The sequence below is a fragment of the Equus quagga genome, chromosome 19, assembly GCF_021613505.1.
Source record: "Equus quagga isolate Etosha38 chromosome 19, UCLA_HA_Equagga_1.0, whole genome shotgun sequence".
In the NCBI taxonomy this organism is placed as follows: Eukaryota; Metazoa; Chordata; class Mammalia; order Perissodactyla; family Equidae; genus Equus; species Equus quagga.
The window spans coordinates 19,653,359-19,676,536 of record NC_060285.1 but is presented as its reverse complement, the minus strand read 5'-3'; the positions used below and the strand labels follow the sequence as shown (position 1 = coordinate 19,676,536).

Genomic DNA, 23,178 nt, shown 5'->3' with positions numbered 1-23,178 from the left:
GGTTAGAATGTGTGAATGAATTCATCACCACGGCTAAAAATAACAGGAAACCATCAAATCATCCATTAATCAAAAACATCAGTTAACAAACTTCCACTATGTTTTCTTCATTACCAGGTCCTAATATTTAACATAAAATTAAAAAGTACTCTTGGATCTTATCAGTATATTAGTATATTTGTGGGGATAAAGATTTATATGGGAAAAAAATACTAAGAGCACTCTATAGTAAGTGGGGAGAGGCAAATACACAGCAAAGGCCACCAGCACTGGAGCGGGTAGAGAGCTTTCCCAGAAGAGGCAGTCAGTCAGGAAGGACTCAGAAAGGAGGTAATACTTTGGGCTGGCCTTACACATAAACTGGATTTGAATAGGTGGCAGGAAAGCAGACAGGTCATTAGAGGAATACGTTAGCTTGAAAGATGGGGCTGAAAAGGAAGGATGGAGTCAGAAGCTAGAGGGCCTTGAACAGTTGAAAGAATGTTGGCCTTGATCTTACAAGAAACAGGGGAATGGGTCAATGTTTAAGAACATAAAAATGACATGGAGTCAAAGAAAACTGGATCATAGGAGCTGGAAGTTACCTCATCCAGTTCAGCCTCCAGTTGGGACTGAGGAAGAAACTGAGGTCCAGAGAGATGAAGCGACCTGCCCAAGAGACCAGTCAATCCATGATAAAACTATGACTTCAACTCTGACTCCTAGTCTGGTATTCTCTCCATCGTGTCATCTTCATACTAGGGCAGCACATCCATGACTAATTTTATGAGACATAAAACATATATCCCTTATCCTATCTCCTTACATGTAAACCAACCATGAATGGGCAATGCACGCTTACTGCTGCTACATTTTAATATCAGCATTAGATGACCTAACAGAATTTAGTCCAGTAATCTAGTGAGCGAAACAGAAGCCTCCATGCTTGCTTTTCTGATAGCCTGAAATTACATGATACCTGCTTTTCTTTCACATTTGCTCCACTTTCCCTTCAAATTCCACTTCTTCTCCTCACTCATTCTTCATTCAGTAGGTCTTAATCCCAGGCCCTGTCTGCACCATGTCTGAGCCTTGAGACTAGGTCGTGGCTTGCCAACAGCCAAGCATTTTCTAAAGAAACTAGAATAGATTAGGACCAGATTGGAATAAAATTTGTTTTTACAGTTCACATCTTGAAATACAATTTAAACTTTTGCCTGGTGTACTGAGAGGAGCCAAATATAAATTGATAGTGAAAATGTTGTCCCTTCACATGGCCCAGGAACCACATGGGAGTGTGATTTTCTGGACCAAGAGGTGATGATGGGGCTGACGGTGGGATGGGCTGAATGCTGGATGGTGTTCAGTCTAGGACACAAGATATGTTTCTCTAGAAATTATTTCCTGGAAACAGAATTACCTCACTGTACTAAACTCTTGGATGTGCCTTTGTTTATACATCTATAACATAAGGGAGGGTAGGTACGTGGGTGAACTGGAAGATAGGATGCCCTTTGAGATACTTTGAAGCCCTATAGTCACTTTATTCAATTTTAACCAAAATGTCTCAGAGTCAGCTTTGGAGAGTTCTGGTTATTAGGAGAAAAAAGTCTATGCATTCTTGCATTGTACACGGTTTTATACTTCGTACTACATCCCATACTTAGAGATCACAATCAACTAGCTAATTATTAAAGGCCCCAAGAAGTCCTGCAGAAACTAAACTTTGCTTAAACAGCCGTTGCTCAAACTTATTTGATCATGGAATGCTTTTTTCCCCCGAGAAATTCCCAGCCTAATTTTTCTATATTTATCAGTAAGAAAATAACGGGTGAAAAACAAAAGAATAATTACTTGTGAGAACTGGGCAAATGCTTTATCTGCTAACATGAGAACATGATCCAGTAATTCTTGACAGCGGTCTCTAGAGGAGAAAAACAAGAAGTGATAAATATAGTTTGTAGTCACATAGGAAAGGCCTTATTGAGGGCAATCTGTGGAAAAATCTAAACATGATTTATGTTTTGACGTTCAGAAATTATTCCAGAGCAGCTCACCTGCTAGCTGGTTAAAATAATATTATCTCAGAAAGTCCAGCTAGTCTGAAGATAAATTCCTATTTAAAACAAATATTACTACATTTGCACAAATAGGTTCAAATGTCATAAATGATTTATAACAAAAGCACTAAAGTCATGTAAATTCCCTTAAAATCAACAACCTCCATTTGCATAACCATATTGTCAATAAAGTCCTTTCTTATATGTTATCACATTGAGTCACTCAACTATTCTGATTTTCATCTCCAGTTTATAGATAAGGAAAACACTCAGAGATGCTAAGTGTAGTGGGTGTTGTGGTGTGCCACTCAGATTCCCCTCAGCAGCAAGGCTCCCCTTTCTCCAGCTGAAATTGTAGGCTGCTGATGGCTCAAACTGAGTTCTTCCCCAAGAATAGACCTCTGCTGAAGGGAATTGCCTTGCCCAAAGTCAGGTCCCCTCCTGGGGTGGCCCACATCTACTGAATTGTCAATTAAAGTGTAGAAATCTTCAACCCTTTACCTTAGTTCAGGGCATCTCCAAAGGGCCATGCTAGATTCATAGTTCCTGAACCTCCTGTAGCAACTTCATCACGGTTTGCTTTTTGCTTCTTCCCCGTCCTACTTCCCTCATTCTCTCTTAGGTGTGGATCCCCAGGCCCTCCCCAGTTAACATCCTCCACACATATCTCTGCCTCAGAGCCTGACTCCTGGGAACCCAAAACCTAATGACTCTAATTAACTTGACTAAAGTCACCCCACTAGCAAATAACAGAACCAGAACTTGAATGCAAATGCCGTGCTGTCATCACACCAATTTGCCGCTTGGCAGGTGGACCTATGAATGGATGTCACCTCTACAGCTACATCTTCTGCCATTAGGCACCTCATTTGCTGGTTTCAGTCACACTAGCCTCCTTTGCCTTCCTTGAACACGCCAAATCCAATCCCATCTCAGGATTTTACAATCTTCTCTCTGTCTGGAATTTCTTCCCCCAGATCATTACGTGACTGACTCTTGTCAATTAGGGTTCAGCTCCAGGATCATCACCTCAAAGATGCCTTCCCTGACCATCCAATAGAAGGTCATCCCTCTGTTCTAGTCTTTCTTCTCTAGCACACCACTCTGCTATATCTTCAGATTAGCACTTACTGCTCTGATATTAGCTTATTCATTTATTTGTGTGTTGTCTTCTCCCGACAGTAGGGACTTTGTGAGTATTCTCAGTGCTTCCAACAGCAGTTCCAAAAGTGTGGTCCATGGACTCCTGATCAAACTATATTCATAATAATACTAAGACATTAAATATTTTTCACTGTATTGACATTTTGCAATTGATTATGTGAAAGCAATGGTGGGTAAAACTGCTGGCTTCTTAGCATGAATCAAGTGGTGGCATCAAGCTCTGCGAATAGTCATTGCGTTCTTCACTATAACGTCTTTGCAGAAAAAAAGGCAATTTTTTTTATTGAGGTCATAATAGTTTATAACATTGTGAAATTTCAGTTGTACACTATTATTTGTCAGTCACCATATAAATGTGCCACTTCACCCCTTGTGTCCACCCCCCAACCCCCTTCCCCCTGGTAACCACTAAACTGTTTTTTTGTCCGTGTGTTTATCTTCCACAAATGAGTGAACTCATATGGTGTTTGTCTTTCTCTGTCTGACTTATCTTGCTTGACATGATACCCTCAAGGTCCATCCATGTTGTTGCGAATGGGATGATTTTGTTTATTCTTATGGCTGAATAGTATTCCATTGTATATATATACCACATCTCCTTTATCTATTCATCAGTTGATGGACATTTGGGCTGTTTCCACATCTTGGCTATTGTGAATAGTGCTTCAATGAACATAGGGGTGCATAAGTCTCTTTGGGTTCTTGATTTCAAATTATTTGGATAAATATCCAGTAGTGGGATAGCTGGGTCATATGGCTTTTCCAATTTTAATTTTTTGAGAAATCTCCATACTGTTTTCTATAGTGGCTGTACCAGTTTGCATTCCTACCAGCAGTGTATGAGAGTTCCCTTTTCTCCACATCCTCTCCAACATTTGTTATTTTTTGTCTTGGTGATTATAGCCATTCTAGTGGGTGTGAAGTGATATCTAAGTAGCTTTGATTTGTATTTCCCTAATGATTAGTGATGTTGAACATCTTTTCATATGTCAGTTGACCATCTGTATGTCTTCTTTGGAAAAATGTCAGTTCATATCCTCTGCCCAAATTTTGATTGGGTTGTTTGTTTTATTTGTTGTTCAGCTGTGTGAGTTCTTTATATATTATGGAGATTAACCCCTTGTCGGATATATGATTTGCAAATATTTTCGCCCAGCTGGTGGGTTGTCTTTTCGTTTTGATCCTTGTTTCCTTTGCCATGTAGAAGTTCTTTAGTCTGATGAAGTCCCACCTGTTTATTTTTTCTTTTGTTTCCCTCATCTCAGTAGAGATGGTACTCGAAAAGATCCTTTTAAGACCAATGTCAAAGAGTGTACTGCCTATATTTTGTTCGAGAATTTTTGTGGTCTCAGGTCTTACTTTCAAGTATTTGATCCATTTCGAGTTTATTTTTGTGTATGGTAAAAGATAATGATCTACTTTCATTCTTTGGCAGGTGGCTGTTCAGTTTTCCCAACACCATTTATTGAAGAGACTTTCCTTTCTACATTGTATGTTCTTAGCTCCTTTTCAGAGATTAGCTATCTGTAGATGTGTGGTTTTATTTCTGGGCTTTCAATTCTGTTCCGTTGATCCGTGTGCCTGTTTTTGCACTAGTACCATGCTGTTTGGTTACCATAGCTTTGTAGTATATTTTGAAGTCAGGGATTATGATGCCTCCAGCTTTGTTCAAAAAGCAAATTTTTTTAAAGAATGTCCTTGATGAAACAATAAAAATTATTGTTTTAAAATTGTGGCCCCTGAGCACACATCTTTTTAATATTCCATATGATAAAAGGAAAGCATCCATTAACAGAGTATAAAGGTTGTCTTGAGGAAAAGCATTTATGCAAGTGATTATGAACTGCACTAGCTGTATTTTTCATGAAACACCATTGTTAGTTGAAAGAATGCCCAACAGTCAAACTATGGTTATTTCTATACATGGTTAAAAGATCCATTCCCAATGCAAGATAGAGCAAAGTGTTCTAATGTAACAGAGTGTGAAGAGTTAATTGATACAGTTTCCAATTCCTCTTTGCAACTAACTTTTAGGAACTTACTCCTAATTGAGTTTTATTTTAGCATCAAAGAAGATTATCCACAGTGATCTAAAAAGGCTATTAAAATACTTTCCCCTTTCCAACTACATAACTATATGAGAAACAGATTTTGTTTATATACTTTCACCAAAACATATACCACAACAAATTGAATGCAGAGTATGAGAATCCAGCTGTCAGATGAAACCAGATACTAAAGAAATTTGCAAAAATGTAAAACAATGTCACTTTTCTCACTAGTTTTTTCATTTTGAAAAATAAAGCCATTTTATAATGTTTATAAATATTACCCATACTAATATGTAATGGATTTATTATTGTTAACTTAAAACCAATTGATCAATATTTTTTTAAATTTCTAAGTTGGTAAATACTGATAAATATAACCCACATAAACAAAAGCTCTTTGGGGTCCTCAGTAATTTTTAAGAGTGTAAGGAGATCCTGAAACCAAAAAGTTTGAGAATCTTTGGCCTGCAATCAGTGCTGGCATAGAGTTGGCTTTCAAAAACTATTTACTGAATGATTCCAATATTTATGAAAAGGAATAGATAATAAAAATACACTTATAGATTATAGATCATGTCTCTGAACATTGCAGAAATAAAATACTGTATCCATTTGAGTGAATGAGTACACTTTCCTGGTGGTTCAAAGTAATCAGCTGTCAATAGAGAGATTACCCAACCCAAGTTTGATGGTCTTGAAAAGAAATTTTCATTTCCTACAGATAACCCAAATTTCAGGTAATTTAAGAATGAAGTTGTTGGCAAAACTAGTTCTCATAGGCCTTACCTTGCTCAGTAGTGTTCTTTACCTGCAGCTAAAAGGGAAGAATTCCAGCACAGTGTCAGATGGCTACTAGGTTCATATCTATGCTCTAAACATCAGATTGCCCAAAGGCATGGTGGGAAATCCTGTTTGAATAGGACGTCTGCTTTAGTAACCCAGACACTTGAATGGAGGTGTAGCAATCAAATTCATAGTTGGGAGAACCAAGCTGCCACTCTTTCTCAAGCTCCCCTCTCAAGTCAGAGCATGATAACCAGAGAGAAGCAAAAAAACTAAGATTATTGACTGAACTGGTGACCCTTTCAGCTCAGGCTTCTGTACTTTCAGTGTCCAGTGCAATTGAATAATGCAGCTATGGCTCATTTGATCCTCATAGAGGATTTAGAGGCATCAGAAATTCAGGCACTCACCAACTCCTCATGCATGTTAGAAAGTTAATAGACACAATTTATTCTTGAAAACTTTGCATCATGTCTTGTGATGAGTGAGAAGACTATGAGGTTTTACACAGCTAGACTACAAACTATTGTAACACATTCCCCCGGCGTAACAGTCACACTGGTAGACATTATCAGTTAACAAACGGTTTGTTACTAATAACAGCTAAACTATTGAAGGTAGATGCAAGATCATCTTTATCATAACAAAACAGAGATGATAACATTAAAAAGTTTAATGTGCATTACTCTCTTTTCCTTCTATGTACTTGACCTTCACTCTAATTGACCTGGTCATCCATTTGCTGAGGAAGTGGGGTTGTCACAAAGGAGTACACAGTTAAAAGGTGAAGGTAATGGGGCCGGCCCCATGGCCGAGTGGTTAAGTTCGCGCGCTCCGCTGCAGGCGGCCCAGTGTTTCGTCAGTTTGAATCCTGGGCGGGGACATGGCACTGCTCATCAAACCACGCTGAGGCAGCATCCCACATGCCACAACTAGAAGGACCCACAACTAAGAATATACAACTATGTACCGGGGGGCTTTGGGGAGAAAAAGGAAAAGATAAAATCTTTAAAACAAAAAAAAGGTGAAGATAATGTTTATTCAAAATAAGATTTCAAAGCAAGAAAAAAGGCGTGAAATTGGGATTTTTGTTCAGAAGGGCTTCTATCCCTCTGTCTCCCTTTTAGTACGGGCCATTCCTGGAAGACCAACTCTAAGACTTCTCCCGTAGGTTGGTGAACGTACTCCTTGTGTATGTAACAGGAGCTTGACAATTCATAGTAATAGAATATGACGTAAAAGGGTGCAAAATAAAAGTCACGTCCCTGTCTCTATACACCCAGACACTGATCTCAAGAGTAAGAGACGTAGAGATAGAAAGCAAAGCACGTAGAGTATGTGTCTCGATATTCCCATCTCCCACCTTGGCCTGGAGAAGGGAAAGTATACTAGGGAAGTAGAGATAGCTCTGATCAAAGAAGGGAGTTTCCTGTCTCTAACTCCGTATTTGAGGCTTTGGGAAGGTGCCAAGTCACAGACTTCCCCATATCATCCTGAGGCATCACCACATCAAAGTGGGCTGGACAGGGCACTGTGGTCAGGCTGAAGGTGGCCTTGAGTTGAGATTTCTTTGAAGCTACCTTCTGTTCCCATTTGGGGTAAACATGAAGTTGAGAGCCAACAGACTTGTGTTGGAGTCTTTTCTACTTCTGGTAGGTGAAATGATCCTGTAGCTGATGCTGGGTGGGCCTTTTCATCTGGGCAACAAGACGAAACCAAGTTGGAAAAGAGGGGAATGAACAATTCTCCCCAAGGGCATTTCCCAGGTCAAAGAATGTTTAGCATTGGAGGCCAGGAACATGCTGGCTGGATTGGAGGGCTTGCAGGATGGAGAGAAAAACAGATTTTAGATAGAGAGCTCAGCCCAATCAACTTGGAAAAGGGTGACCCTTAGATGTAAGCAAAGGTTATTTATGGGTATGCAAAACTTTACCAAGGAGAGAGGAGAGTGAAATGGGGGTAATATTTTGAAAAGCAATGTGCTTTACTCTTGCATTTCCCAGTACATGGCTTAGCATATCCATCTGCAGAGAGGAGAAATTAAGAATGCTGCAATTAGAATGCAAAGAAAAAGCACATTAATAATTTTCAAAATTGGCCCCTTTTATAATAGCCTCTCTTTCACTCATTTGCATAGCAATGTGCTTTCTGGAGTGTGGCAGGGGTGGAGTCTGAGTCTCAGCAATGAATTATACATATATTATACATATCCCACAATGGATGCCGTCTATCTCACAGTGCTTGATCTTGGCACGTTCCAGGGCATCTGTCAAAAACGTAAGTGACACTCACCATGTGTGCTTTGGCAGGAAAAAGTAATTAAGAACTACTGCTTTACATAATGAACATGTAGTTTGGATAATAAGCAGCTTGGAGGGGTATTAGGGGTGGCGTGAGGGGAGAGTGTTGAGGGGAGACCCAGGGCTGGGCTGTGGGATCTCCGGCAAGTGGTGTACCTCGAGGAACTTCAGTTCCCCCTTCTGTGGAAGGAGAGTTGAAGATGATTTCTAGGAAACCTTCCAGAAGAAAGAACCGGGAACTCTTCAATGCCTCAGGCCATGGGGTTGAGTCCCCTCACAAGCTTCCAAGGACACCAGAGGAGACACAGCTGTGTGCAGAGTGACCTGGCCTGCAGCAGGGACCCTGAGATGGGCTCAGTGGGGCCTCAACAGGACAGTGTGGGAAGAGGGTCACTTAGTTCTGCCGCCTCTGGCCTCCCCTTTCTTCTCTAGCCTTCTCATTACTTTCTCCCCTACCCCCACAAACCCCATAAAATGCTCAAGATGCTCCCCTTTATCAAAAAGGGCTTACAGTTAAGCTGGTACCAGTAATTTATCCTTTGGTGTGAATTTAAGGCAATATTAACCTCCTAAGGAGGAGTTGGGTCCTCCCCACCCCATACACTGCTCCCTGTGATAATACCCTTCTGGGCTTCTGTGCCTGCCTCAATTCTGTTCCCTCTGCCAGAAGCTTACCCCTCCTGCTGCCCTTCACCAAGCCCCCAATCCCCTCACGTCCTCTTCCTGGTGAGCTTCATCCATCCTTCAAGACAGCCCAGATAAATGCCACCTCTCCTGTGCAGGCTGGGAGGCACCCAGCCCAGGGCAGAGTGATTTGCTCCTCCACTGGGTTCTGGCAGCATTAGGGACATGCCAAGTGTCCCCTGCTCCCCTCACTTGCGCCAGATCTCCTGGCTGACTCTTTTTTACAAATCCACATTCTAAATATTCCCTCCTCAGAGCGGCCCTCCTTGAACAGCCTGAACTTCCAGGCCCCTCCCCCAGTGATTCCCTAATCCTATTTTAATTTCTTCATGACACCCATGACTCTCTAGGGTTGCTGTATTTACATACGTGTTTCATGTTTACTGTCTGTCTCTTCCCATGAGAAAGGAAGCTCCAGGCATGGAGGGACCTCGTCTTGTTCATAGCAGTTTCCTGGCAGCTAGAACACAGCCTGCTCCATTATTAGGGCTAAGCTATTGTCGAATAAATGAATCTTGTACATTCCTCAAGCACTTGTCATGCTGTATCACATGTGATGTATTTCTCTCTTTCTGTCTCTCTGTCTCTGTCTCCCTCTTTTTCCCTCTCCCTGTCTCTGTCTCTGTCTCTCTTTTTGTCTTCCTCTCTCTCCTTGTCTCTCTCTCTCTCTCTGTCTCTCTCTGTCCTTCTCTCACTCTGTCTCTATCTTTCTCTCTCTCCCTGTTTCTCTCTCTTTCTGTCTCTCTCTTTCTCTCTCTCTGAACTCCTTGTATCCAGCTATGTGTTTTCAGCACGTAATCCAGTACCTGGCACATCTTAGGAGTGCATCAGATATCTGAGTGTCTTAGTCTGTTTGGGCTGCTATAACAAAATATCATAAATCAGGTGATGTATAAACAACAGAATATATTTCTTACAGTTCTAGAGGCTGGGAAGACCAAGATCAAGGTGCCAGCAGATTCGGTGTCTGGTGTAGCCTTTCTGGTTCACAGATGGCACCTTCTCACTGTGTCCTCACGTGGTGGAAGGGACAAGCTAGCTTTCTGGGGTCTCTTTGATAAGTGCACCAACCCCATTCATGAGAGCTCTGTCCTCTTGTCCTAATTATGTCCCAAAGACCCCACCTCCTAACGCCATCAACTTAGAGGTTATGATTTCTACACATGAATTTTAGGAGGACACAAATATTCAGAAGATAGCACTGATGGAGGAATAAACGAATAAATTATGAGACTCTTTTCTAACTGTAGTAAGAATCGTTCTGTCTGATTTTAAGCATTAGAAAGTGGTTGGAGAAAGTTGCTCTTCTGATGTACCTGGAAAGGTTTCTCAGAGTGCCACTTGCTCTGTCCATGCTTGGAGCGAGGGTTGATATTCAAAATATTTAACAACTGCTATGGCAGCATATACCCATGAGTTCTGATGTCAGCAGTGGACTGGATCAAATCACTGAACCAGGCATCAACTCTTCAGTGGCTGGATTCTAGAATGTTCTGGGGCACCAGGAGAGTGGCTAGATCATAGTGGATACTGCAGAAAGCTTGTAGCGTTGCTCAGATGTATTTAAGTATATTAACAACCACAACATCTCTATCCTGGCTCTTGTCTGAATCACCGCCCTGCCTGGTATCCCTGTAGGGCCATGGCCCTTCCTAGGAGAGTGTTCACAGACACAGCCTGTGGGTTCAGCCCTGGAAGGATGCATAGCACAAAGTGGGCAGTGGCAGGGTGACCATTCCTGGCGCTTATGGCTCAAGAAACTGCACTGGGGACAAAGGGTATCTGATGTACTGGGTGCTCAGGAACTGAAAAGTAAGGCTGGCAAGGAAGTCCTGAGCTGACCGCAGTCCTGCAGTGGTTACAGCTAAAAGTCCATTCCATCTGCACATGGAGAAGAGGAAGAGCTGGACCTTTTACACAGAATCCCAGGCCACCACCACTCTCAGATCTGCTGGGACAGCCCCTTGTTGTAAGGGTGCGTTTTGAGGCCCAGGGAAGAGAAAGGGTTTGCCCAGCTACTGGGTGGCACAGCTTCGACTAGAATCTGAGTCCCAGTTCTAATTCAGGCATCCTTTCTCCTGCCCGCCCAGAGCGTGGAGATTAGGAGCATCAGCTTTGCAACCAGCCAGCCCTTGGCTTGTATCCTGGTTCTGCTTCGTGTAACTGTGAGTCACTGAGCAAGGTGGTTCATCTCTCTGAGCCTCGGTTTCCTCATCTGTAAAATGGGAGCAGCTATATATGCCTCACATAATGCCTGGAAAGTGCTTAGCGTGGTGCCTGGCACATTGTAAGAACTCAGCAAATATCAGTCGTCACTAACACAACTGCTATTATTATCTCCTTCCTAACTCTGGAATACTTTAGTGGGTTTACTCCAAATTTGCATACTGAATGCTGAATTTATTCCATGAGAGTTCAGACCCAAATCTTTGCCTCTCGAACCTCAGTACCATATTTCTATTTCAGCCATATGCAGCCCTGCCACAGAACTTCCAAAAGGACGATTGACCTGACCAGGATTGTCCACAGTTGCCTAAAGTTAGTGGGTCTTTAATACAGTGCTTGGAGAAAGGGCTGCTCCTTTTAGCAGTTTTCTGATGAATTAGGGGGCTCACCAGAGAAGCCCTCTGTCCAAAGTCTTAGGGACAATTCTATTAGGAGTCTGGGGATCCCCTCTCACTTAGATGATGCACAGGATGGGGGATGCAATTGAATTATGATTCTAAACCTATAGCCTGAAGGGGGTTACTCTGAACCTAAAGTGTTACCATTCTACCCAACTGTCACTGAGTTGGTCCTGTAGATGGAGTCCCAGAAACAATGATGCTAGGAGGTTAACTATAAACGTTCTATTTATTGAGCCCTGATGCCGGCTGTTTCCTTATCCTTAATTTTTATCCTAAAAGTAAAGAAAAGAAGAAAGAAGGTGCTAGTTAACTAAGGGCTATTGCTCACATTGGGTTTAGTTATCTAAGGTTTGCCTTTGCTTCATTCACACAAGACAAACCACCCCTTTGCCTCCTTGGTTGGAATCAACCCGAAAGAAGGGAATAGAGTTTATTTTTCCTACTTGATTTTCAATTGGTATGTTGTACCTGACCTTCGATGGTCTGTGAACTCTACCCTCTGTGCTTGTACCCAAGGCTCTGGGTGAGAGATTCTAGAGTTCACCTAAAACATTAGCATTTTAGGATCCCAGCCTACAAGAAGGTGAATGTTTCTATTGTTCAGTTATGCAATTTTCCATATTGCTGAAACAGGCCAGCCCTGCTTGCCAGAGAGGATCTGCGTGGACTGACAGTTTATGAAAGAGTCTAGAAGGAAGACCGAAGGGACCAGGAAGGTGGCAGGAGGGTCAGCTGGAGGGCAAGGAGGGCAGGAGAATGATGCCCCTGGGCGGCACTGACCGGGGCACTTGGCCGGGAGAGCTGTGGGGTAAGCATAGGCTTTCACTCTTGGCCTAAGAAAACCTTCACAGGGGCCTAAATAAAACTTTTTAACTTAAAAAACTTCAGCAGTAATGAGTTCCAGCTGTGTGGCAGAGCAAATTCCCAGTCTGAATAGTTTCCCTAGAAAGAAACGATTGTGTCTGTCCCTGCCTCCTTAACTCTTTCATCCCCGGGGGAGAAATGCACTCAAGCCTGTTCTCTAGCCCTGGGGAGGTAGGATGGGCTGAGTGGCTTTGGTGGCCTTTGCAAGGTGGGAGCAGACTCCTGTGGCCTCCCCTGTCCCGATCAGGTCTCTGAGACAGGCCAAGGCTCGGTCCCACTGCTGACCCCCCAACTCTCTGTTACAGCCATCACCTCAATCAGGGGTTGTAAACTGGAGTCTGCTGGCCAATCCTGCCCCTTGTCTGTTGCCTGCTTTGGTAAATAGAGTGTTTTGGGGACACAGCTACACTTATTCACTTATGGACTGTCTATGGCTGCTTTCCTGCTACATTAGAGGTGAGCAGTTGTGACAGAGAGAATATGGCCTGCAAAGCCTAACATGTCCACAACCTGGTCCTTTACAAAGTTTAAGAGCCCTGATTCAAGAAAATGTACGGTTACTCAAGGCCTGCCTTTCTATATCAGTATGAAAGCTTTGGTCTAGTTTCACTGTGGAATGGGGCAAACAGAGATCACAGAGTCGGATCCATTTTAGATAAGAAACTGAGCTTCCCACAGTAAAGGGACTCATCCAGGGTTAGACCACGGTAGAGTTGGGGTGAGTATTAAGTTCTCCTTCCCACCCCGTGATGCCCAGGCCGGTGCCTTTTCCACCATATTGCCTGCCTCTCCAATAGTGCCTGCCTCTCCAACGAGGGAGCTCACCCCCACAGCTGATGAACCAAAGCCACAGATAGAGCTTTGCTCTCATGATCAATAGCAAAATACCCACACTGAACTGGTTTTCAGAAAGGACATTTTTATTAAGATCTTTTTGCTATGTTTTGCGTGGAAGTACTCTAGTGCTCATGAAAGCATATTTTGTAACTTGTGCGTGCAATGATCTGGTGTTTTAGCGGCTGAGTATTTGTATCTGATGGTTAAATAATCGTTGAACCCAAGATACAGCCAAAACAAGAAAAGGGCTCTCTGCTCATTTGATCAAACCCTATGAACAGTGGCAAAAACTTGCATAGTGACTTTAATGGGCTGTTACACTTAAAACATGTACAGAATAGGTTATTTTTTTCAGCTAAGTTTTAACTTAATTCTTTCTAATAACCCCTCAACAATAAATTTTGACTTTGACCAAATAGACCAAAAGTTCTGAGAGAGCAAGTAGCAGATTTTTTGAAATGTATGCATTCTTTCCAGCTTTTTTGGAATTTACGTAATACAATAGCACAATAGAGTAAACTCTCAATTAACTGGAATCAGTCTAAACCCAAGCTCTCAAATAACTGAAATTCAGTTTTGGGGTCACCCTTCCCATCCCTCAATATTTAGGGAAAAGAGCCTCGTAGCAAGAAAACAAGTGAATGGAAATTTAGTTTAAAAATTGACAAAGCAACTTCTGGAAAATGTCTCTGGAGTCAGCACAAACATGGAATGGGAAAGATGAGTAATTTCCTGGGGTCCTCACAATTTGTTAGGTATATGCCCCTTGGGGGACTGGGCAGGAGATTCCAGGACCAGCCAGAGGAAAAGGTAGAGTTGCCAGCTAGAGCTAAAGAAGAGAGGTGGCTTGTGTTCTTACAACCAGCCCTGGATCAGACCACCCCCAGGCACCAAGGTTCCCCTTACCTCACACTCATGGGCCAAAGTGGGCTCTCCTAAGCACCATGCTCTCTGGACAGGCAGAAGGAAATAGGTGAACTCGGTAGCTGTATTCTCCGGGTTCAAATACCAGGTTTGTTCTTTAACAGCTGTGTAACCTTGAACAAGTTACCTAATCTCTTTATGCCTTTGTTTTCTCATTTGTTAAATGGGAATAATAATAGTGCCTGCCAGATAAGGTTGTTCTGAGATTTAAAAGAGCAAATACATAGCAAGTTCTGAGGACACAGTCTACTACTTTCAGGGTTTTGTGCACGCTGCTCCTTCAACCTAGAACACCCTCATGCCACTCAGGTAGAAAAATGACTTTCGCTGACTCTCCCTATCCTGCTTGTCTTATCCCATACAAGGCTGGATTATATTTCCTGCCTTTGGGTTCCCATGAAACTCTACGCTAATATAAGGTATTTTATTTACTTGTCTGATTCTCCCATTAGACAGGTCTCAGAGAGCAAGATTTTAGTCTTAAGCATCCAAGGTCAGGCACAATGTGTAGTACAGACTATCCCCCAAAGTCGGGTTTTTAAATGAAGGCATAATGCATGAATAAATGAACCATGAATCAATCAATAAGTAAACAAATAAAAGCCAAATTTCTATTTCATATCTTCCATCCATATGGACCCTAGATTGTGTCCTTGACACTCGCTCACCTATCTGGCTTTGAGTGAATTACAAAAAAGAGCTCGCCTCTTCAAGACACTTCACTTCCATCTCTCAGAAAATTGTCATCATATGTTGATTTTGTTAGAACAAGACATTCTACATTCATCTTCCAGAAATTTTGACAATACCTATATAAATCTACAGCGCCTATTGGGTAAATGATACCATCTAGGGTTATGCAGGGTCCAACCTACACAAAGATGGGGGCCCTGGCCGTGCTTCTTAAGGCAGAAAAACAGACTGATTTATTTAGAAATAAATGTTTTACTATCTCTAAAACTCAGAAATCAGACCATGCTGTGAACCAGCCACTTGGTCTTGTTCTTGGATGTGTATTTTGCTGCCAAGGACTGCAAGTTTGTCTAATGCCACACTGGGACACACCATGGCATCAGTCTTTTTGCTTGGTTCATCCATCTTCCTCAGTTCTCCTTGCTCTGAGACTTTTGTAGGGTTTTCCTCCCAGCAGTGAGATATGCAGTGAAAAGAGCATCAACTGGAAGCCAAGAGACTTAGGTTTTATTTCCAGTTCTACCACTAATTGGTTGGATGATCTTGGACAAATCTCTGAACTGATCTGAGTTTTAGTTCCCTCCTTAGAAAATTAGTAATAAACCAATTTGAAGACCACAAAACTCTCTACAAAGATAAAGTGCTATCATCATTATCATCATCCATAGTAATAATTTATTATTTAGTAATAATGACAATAATAGTAATAGTAGTAAACCCACCACAAATGCCACATTTTAAATTGATTCAAATATTCTGCAAATTAGTTGAGATAATACACTAGTTCGATAGTAAGCTGGCAGGGATTTGATTATCTCAACAATGCCACTCTCATATCGGAACAAAGGACAAGAGCCTAGGAAGGAGCGACACTTGATAAGCTTTGATTAGGGAGAAAGAAACTAGGAACATGAGATGCCTCCATCCACAAGAGTTTGAAACAGGGAAACAACAGAAGGGTATGGGATTTCTGAAAGAAAGTGGAAATCTTGTCATCTCAAAAGCCTTTTCTCAAAGTCTGGTGCAAGGATTGCTCTGAAAACGGGTTTCAGGGCCTTGGGTGGTTTCTGATGGAGAACTCTCAATTATGCTGTGTACTATAATTTACACATTTGTGATCCAAACACTATAGTGACCCTATTGGCCTCAAAGGGTCAGTCCTAATTCTGGTTGAGGGAGAGAGGATTGGGAAGGAACTGTCTAGACAGAACTGTTCCGCTTAAGATAGAAAGTTCCAGATTTGAGTGAAACTTTGCCATACTTTGGGGTTCAGGAGAGTTTTACAAGGTTACAATTAAGATGCTTTGATATCAAGATAGTAGAATGTTAGGACTGGAACATTGTAGCCCAATAATATTCCCCCTAGAGATGAGGAAACTGAGGTAACTTGTCCAAAGTCATGAATCAAAACAATGTAAGAGCCATAACTCCAACCGAGTTAGCCCAAATCTATGGATATCAAGAAGTCATGTTACTCCAAATGCCTATACATCAGTGAGGTACTAATGAGAGTTCCTGGTGAGCATCTACAGCTTCTGCCAATGCAGGTTTTCTGCATGTCCATATCCAGTTTTTCCACTCGCAGCCACCACAGGTCCTGAGAACCCTCAGTTTCCTCCTGAGGTTTGTCACTGCACACCCGTGATACAGCATTGTAGACTGACGTGTGTGGGAGGTAGCAAAATGAAGGCAATGAACATGATGGACTGAATGATGATATTGGAATTACTCCTGTGTCAGGGTCTCTAGATCTGCTGCCAAGGGTGGGACCAGGTACAGAAGTCTGGCCAGTGCTGGCCCTCTTTCCCGACCTTCTTTCCCTCTTGTTCATTGGGAGAAGCGTATACCACCAAGCAGATGCCCCCTCTAGGTTCTCAAGTGTACCTACAAACTGGTGCTCACCACAGTGCTAGGTACTGTTTTGTTTCATCTGTGGCCATCTACATTCATTTCTACCCATTTTATCCTCTCTCCTTAATCTCAGGACTAGAAGCCAGAGAACTACATTTCCCAGACTCCTTTACCTCCAGGGTGTCTAAACATGATTTCTAGTCTAAATATGATTTCCAGTCTACCAGCAAGATGTACCAGCATATGACGTGGAAGGTGGAGGAGAGATCAAAGAGATCATTTTCTTCTGGAAGGAGCAGCATGGGACGCAGTGCACAAGAGGTTTTGTTGTGGCCTTCTGAAATTTACATGCCACAGGCTTGCGTAAAGAACTGGTTTCCAAGCTCTTGACAGCTTCAGAAGTTCTGGGACTGTTGTAACCATGGCTTAAAAGCTAGTGCAATCCTCCTGACTTTCGCCCTTTTAGCCTTTCCAATGGTTTTGTAAGTATTTATTTCCCCACATTAAATCTCTTTTTGCTTAACAAACCTAAAGTGATTTTATTTTATTGGCTGAACTCTGCCTGATAAAACCAGCCTGCCACTCACCATTGTGTGATTTGGGGCAAGTGACTTCCCCACTCTGGATCTCAGTGTCCACTCTGTAGAATGACAGGTTTGGAAGAGATGGTCTCTAAGATTCCTTCTAGTTTTAACGTAGGTAAAATTCCATGAAACTACAAATTTTCTCTTGTATATTTGTGAGCAAGCAAGGGGGAAAAGGGGAAGGAAGTTTGTCTTTTAAGAGTCTAGATACATCCTGCAGCTGAGAGATGTGGTCCTCTGAGAAGTCACAGGATTTCTCTGGTAACGGAAAGGCATCCAGGTACAGCTTACAGGCATGGGTTCGATAAAGGTTAGTCAGTCTTTGGTTAACCTCTCTCCTGGAAAGAATACCAGTTACATTACCACTTCTTTATGAAAGTGGAGCTCACCTCACCCAGAATCTCAAGAAAAGCTCATGCTTCTGCCATGTCTAAGTTGAGATTCATTTGCCCCCTCCCACCACCACCAAGTCTCAACTTCCTCTCTCAACTTCGGAACTGAATATGACAGGCATTCATTCGACTTAGAGCATTATCCAGTTCAAGCTCTTCTTTAGAAAGTCAGATCCCTCTAGGAGGGTATTTGTGGTAGACGTGAACAGCCATTTCACCCTGTAAGAGTTAGGGAGGTCAATGTTGTCAGTGCCCCACCCACATTCCTCCAGCTGTTCCTCTCCAGTTTGCCCCAGTTACTTCCAACCATAGGCATCAGCATTACTTTGCCTAACTTTTCTCTGAAACTGAGAAAGGCCAATCTGCCCATGAGCAAGGAATCTTGACGCGCCAGAGAATTAACACCCCGCAATCTATGACTGACAAGATGGTGCATAAATACCCCGGTTCCCTTGCCCCTGGATGGGATAACTTGGAATAAGGTGGTATATTTCCCACACTATTTTTCAGAGTTTCCACATGGGACTAAGGTCCAGTTGCCCATAGAGGTAACTCACTTAACACACCCTTTGTTGGTTGTCTTACCTTCCAACCTCTCTTCCCAAATAACCCGCATGAACTTGAATCCTTGCCTCAGCGTCTGCTTCTGAGAGAACTCAACTAAGGCATTTAGTTTATCAAGTGCTTTTCTTCATGCCAGCCAGTTACATCAGGGGGACTGAGATATGGGAATTTTTATAGGTAAAGATGCAAAGTAAATTCTGGAGTTAGGGATGCAGAGCAACCGGGGTCGGGGGCTGTAGCAAGCAGCACAGAGGCCTTGAGGGATTGAGGAAAAGCCAGCAAGAGCAGGAAGTAGGTTGAAAAACATGGGACACTTCTTTGATGTCATCACTTATAAAGCTCTGACATCTAACAAGGGCTCAAAAGTGTTTGTATTCTTGTCAATTATCTCACATTCTTTAGTACCAGCCCCAGCAATCAGATTATTCAATCATGCTTTCATTCATTGATTCAGTCACATATTCACTCATTCAACAATTAAAATCATTTCTTAAATGTTTATGTTGTGCTGGGACTGTGCTTGGTGCTGGGATGCAAAGATGAGTAGAGCACAGCCCTGCCTTTTAGGTGCTTCCAGTCAAAAGACCATGAATGGAAGCCCCTACTAGTACCAAGGATATCTCCCCATTCAGGCTCGCTTGGCTGGAGCCGTCGTAAAAATGTCTTTGCTTGGCTCTGCAAGGGGTGGGCCGTAAACTGTATTTTGCTCATTCAAAGCAAACAAGCAATAATGTAATGGCAGGAAACCTCATAAAATGGTTATTTCTATTCCCGGACTGCTCTGGGGTTCCATCTAATTTATAAACATTGTTTTATGAAAAATTGAGATCATTCTTGGAAGTGCCCAGAGAGAGTGACCTTTGCTTGTTTTGGTGCAGTGTTTGTGTGTGAATGTGTACATGGCTATTGTTGCTAAGGAGGCAATGGCCAGCCTGGGGTAATGGCTGTCTTTCCATTCTGCACATTTCCTTAGTCAGGGCGGGTGTAACTGACACCCTCCCATACCCAATTCTCCCCAGAAAGAAAGACATGGAGTCAGCAACCTAAGTAAGTGCCCGGGAGAGGCTGGCCTCCCCATGGCGTGATGAGGACAGTTCCATCTATGCCTCCAGATGTTTTTAGACTCAGCCATCTTTGGGCACATGCCTCAGCTGGTTTCTCAGGGGCTTCTTCATCTAACCTTTCATGGGAGTCAGGCAATAATACCAAACTCTGTCTCTAGGGAATTTGCGTCAAATTCCAGAACTCAGAGCTGGAAGAAGCTTAGGAAGGTGGGAGAGTGTGCTTTATATGGGGCAACAGAGAATCAGATTCAAGTGAAGCTTAGGAATGACTAACGCCAGGAACAGCTAAGCGTAAGAGTGAAGAACACTGAGGTAGAGCCACCTTCCATCTCTGCCACTTAACTTGCTGTGTGGCCTGGACACGTCATTTAAACTCTTTGAACTTCAGTTTTCTCAAACGTCAGTGAAAATACCTGTCTCATATTTTATGAACTAATTGAGAAAATATTTATAAGGTGTGTAAAATACATAGCAGCCAGCCCCTGTCAGATACTTGGTTAGGCTCTTTCTTTTGTGTGGAATGTTTTTTCCTCAGGTATCTGCCTAGATCACCCCCTCCCTTCACTCAAGTTTCTGCTCAAATGTCACCCCAGTCAAGAAGTCTTTCCTGCCCCCAACTTAAAGAGCAGTCCTTTCTCTCTTTGTTCTCTGTCCCCTTCCCTACTTCCCTTTTCTTCATAGCACTTGTCACTACGTGAATCATATCACATATATCTTTTTGTTTAATTAGTTTGTTTTTATTTTCTGTCTTGCCTAACTAGAATGTGTACCATGAGAGCAAGCACTGTTTCGTTCATTGTTGTATCCCCAGTGCCCATAATGATGCCAAGCACACAATAGCTGCTCAATATATATTAATTAAATTAACAGTGAGATGTATTACTATTCTTCCTATGTGTCACCCAGAGTGCGTACTCCGGACTAATTTAGTAATGAGGGAGCGCAGATTAAACCTAAATGTTTACAAAAATGCCCCCATCAGAATCTGCCAGACTTGGTTAGGCTGGTGATCAGAAGAATGCATATTTTCTCTTAATATCCACAAATGTCTCTGTTTTTCTGTGGATATCGTTCTAGCTTCTTCTTCCCGCCAGTCTGTCACCACAGTTTGTTTTAGCCCTGGGGCTCTTTTGAAAGTGAATCTTTTGACTCTGGGATCATTTTTTTCTTTTTATGGACCAGTAGCACTGCAGAGGGGAAGCATCTGCTCCTGCTCCTCTGAAAGCCCTTGAAGGAGGTTGCAGTGGGCTGCACAGCTCCCTGGGGGCTTTGCTGGAGCCATCACATCTGTGAGGTAATGGATGTGATCCACTCACACGGCCAGAGCACGTAACAGCTAATTTGGTGAGTGAATTTCGAGAAAGGGTTGATGTAATTGGACCCAAGGGACCCTGGGTGGGGCCATGTGGAGAAGACAGCCTTCTCACTGGTCTGGCACGGCCTAGCTCTGAATTAAACAAGAATTGACTGGTAGGAGGATAGAGGCACAAGCATCAATGAAACCTCAATGTAGATGGTAGCCTACCACTTTCTAAAGCCATTGGTGCTCCTATAGGGGTTCTGCTGAACTAAAGGTCAAAATAAGAAAACAGAAAGTCAGAAAGGTGAAGTGACTTACCCAAGGTGACACAGCTTGTTAGTGGCAGAGCTGAGATTAAATCCTTGTTTGCTCTTTTCTGAGCCAACAGTAAGCAAATTTAAGACAAGGACTGTGTCTGATTTGCTCATCATGGATTTCTCAGCACCTAGGACAGTGCCTGGCACTCACATATTTGGAACATGCCATGCATCTGTACATCCACCATTTTGAACTAATGTGTTCAGAAGAAATAAGTCAAAAAGGTAGAGAGGCCAAAGGGTTGGGTGGCTGCAGCGGTTATCCCTGAGCTTTTACTGAGTCAGCTTTTCCATCTCTGTCCTTAGTTCCCCTCCATCAGAGCTGTTTCTTGGCATTTTGATCAACAGGTCCCAGGTTCTTCTTCCAAGAGAGCTTTAAAATGTTTGATCCAATGGCACAGTTGAGGAAAGAATCTAAAAATTCTTGTTTATCCATTCTAGGGTTGCTAAAAAAAAAGAAACCACTTTTAGACTTATCACATACACGTTATGTCATCTGGTCAACTGAATCCAGCTCATCAACTCACTGGAAATACATTGACTCAATGAACTAACCAGAGATGACTAGCTAAATAGCTAAATATGTCACTGAAAAAGGATAAAATGACAAGGAGCTTTAGGTAGGGCAAAATACACATTCCTGGGTTTGAACCTGGGAGTTCTAATTCAGTAGAGCTATGGTATGGCTTATGAATATGCATTTTAACAAGTATCCTGATGAATTAGATGCAGATGACATTGGGTGCAAAAGCCCTCATGCAAGAGTCAAGAGATGAAAGTTCTAGTCAGGAACATGCCTCCACCTAAGTGTGGGAACTTGTCCAATTCACATGACCTCCCTGAACACAACTTTCTGATCTGGACAACCAGCACATAGTTCAGGGCTTGCAAACTGGCAACTTGGCAACTCAACATGGCATCCAGAAAAGTTTGCTATTTCTATTTTTTCAGGGCTCTAGGCAATCTTATGCTTGTAGGCCCATCAAATCTATCAAACATATTAAAATTAACCATATTCCACATTCCACATTAAATATAATTGAAATTAGCAACCAAATGATTGAATTGCAGTTGATTGGTTTATATGTTACATTCTATAAGCATCTGATTAAATCTTAATTTTAATTTTGATATTTTCTTTTTATGTTTTGGAGCCAAAACACATTTTTTTTTAGGTCTCAAACATGTTCACAGGCTTTAAAAAAAATCTTAGGTCTTAGATATTATGTCTTTAGCAGCACCTGATAGATGAAACTGCCCTAATTTTGTTTGGCCAACAGAATATTTTAGCGGACAGTGAAATTAATCAAGAGTTAGCTTGATAGGAATACAAGCAGCTTAGCCTCTGGGGTCTTAAGTGCTGTCCATTTCACACATTTGTATTACTTACCTGGCCCTGCAATTGTTACCCATTATCCACCATGAGAAAAATGTTACGATGCTTTCCAGCCCCAAATCTTATTGTTTTATAAATTATAACTTCTCCGCCTACAAAGCATAGATCTAGCACATCAAATTGGCTAGTATGTCTGAGGTACACAATTGGCTATGCTCTAAGTGATCATTTAAGATTATCCACTGTGATAAACAGTAAATGTCTGGCTAGATCTAAGCCTTAACTTCCTATTCACTTGCTTTAAAAGGCTGAGGGGATTCATTTATTGGGCAACAAATTCTTTTATTTACTTACTTATATATGTATTTATGTATTTATTTATTTATTGAGGAAGATTAGCCCTGAGCTAATTGCTACCAATCCTCCTCTTTTCCCTGAGAAAGACTTCACTTACTTTAAAAGGCTGAGGGGATTGATTTATTGGGCAACAATTCTTTTATTTATTTATTTTTGAGGAAGATTAGCCCTGAGCTAATTGCTGCCAATCCTCCTCTTTTCGCTGAGGAAGACTAGCCCTCAGCTAACATCCATGCCCATCTTTCTCTGCTTTATATGTGGGACGCCTACCACAGCATGGCATGCTAAGCAGTGCCATGTCCCCACCCAGGATCCGAACCAGTGAACCCCGGGCCGCCAAAGCAGAACATGCCCACTTAACCACTGCACCATTGGGCCAGGCCAGGGCAACAAATTCTTTAAGTCTGCATGGCAGAGCCATCAACAAAAAGTTATACAAAGAATATG

At 42.2% G+C, this 23,178-nt stretch overlaps 1 protein-coding gene across 1 annotated transcript in view; it reads right to left on the bottom strand.

The window, feature by feature from the left end:
- LOC124230192 (uncharacterized) overlaps window positions 1-23,178 on the bottom strand; it is a 79,676-nt gene that overhangs the window by 33,781 nt on the left and 22,717 nt on the right. Inside the window, exons 4-5 of the mRNA XM_046646001.1 lie at window positions 18,379-21,484; window positions 1,834-1,903 (exon numbers count right to left, since the gene is read on the bottom strand). The gene's annotated coding sequence lies outside the window, so the exon portion shown is untranslated. The remainder of the gene's footprint in view (window positions 1-1,833; window positions 1,904-18,378; window positions 21,485-23,178) is intronic.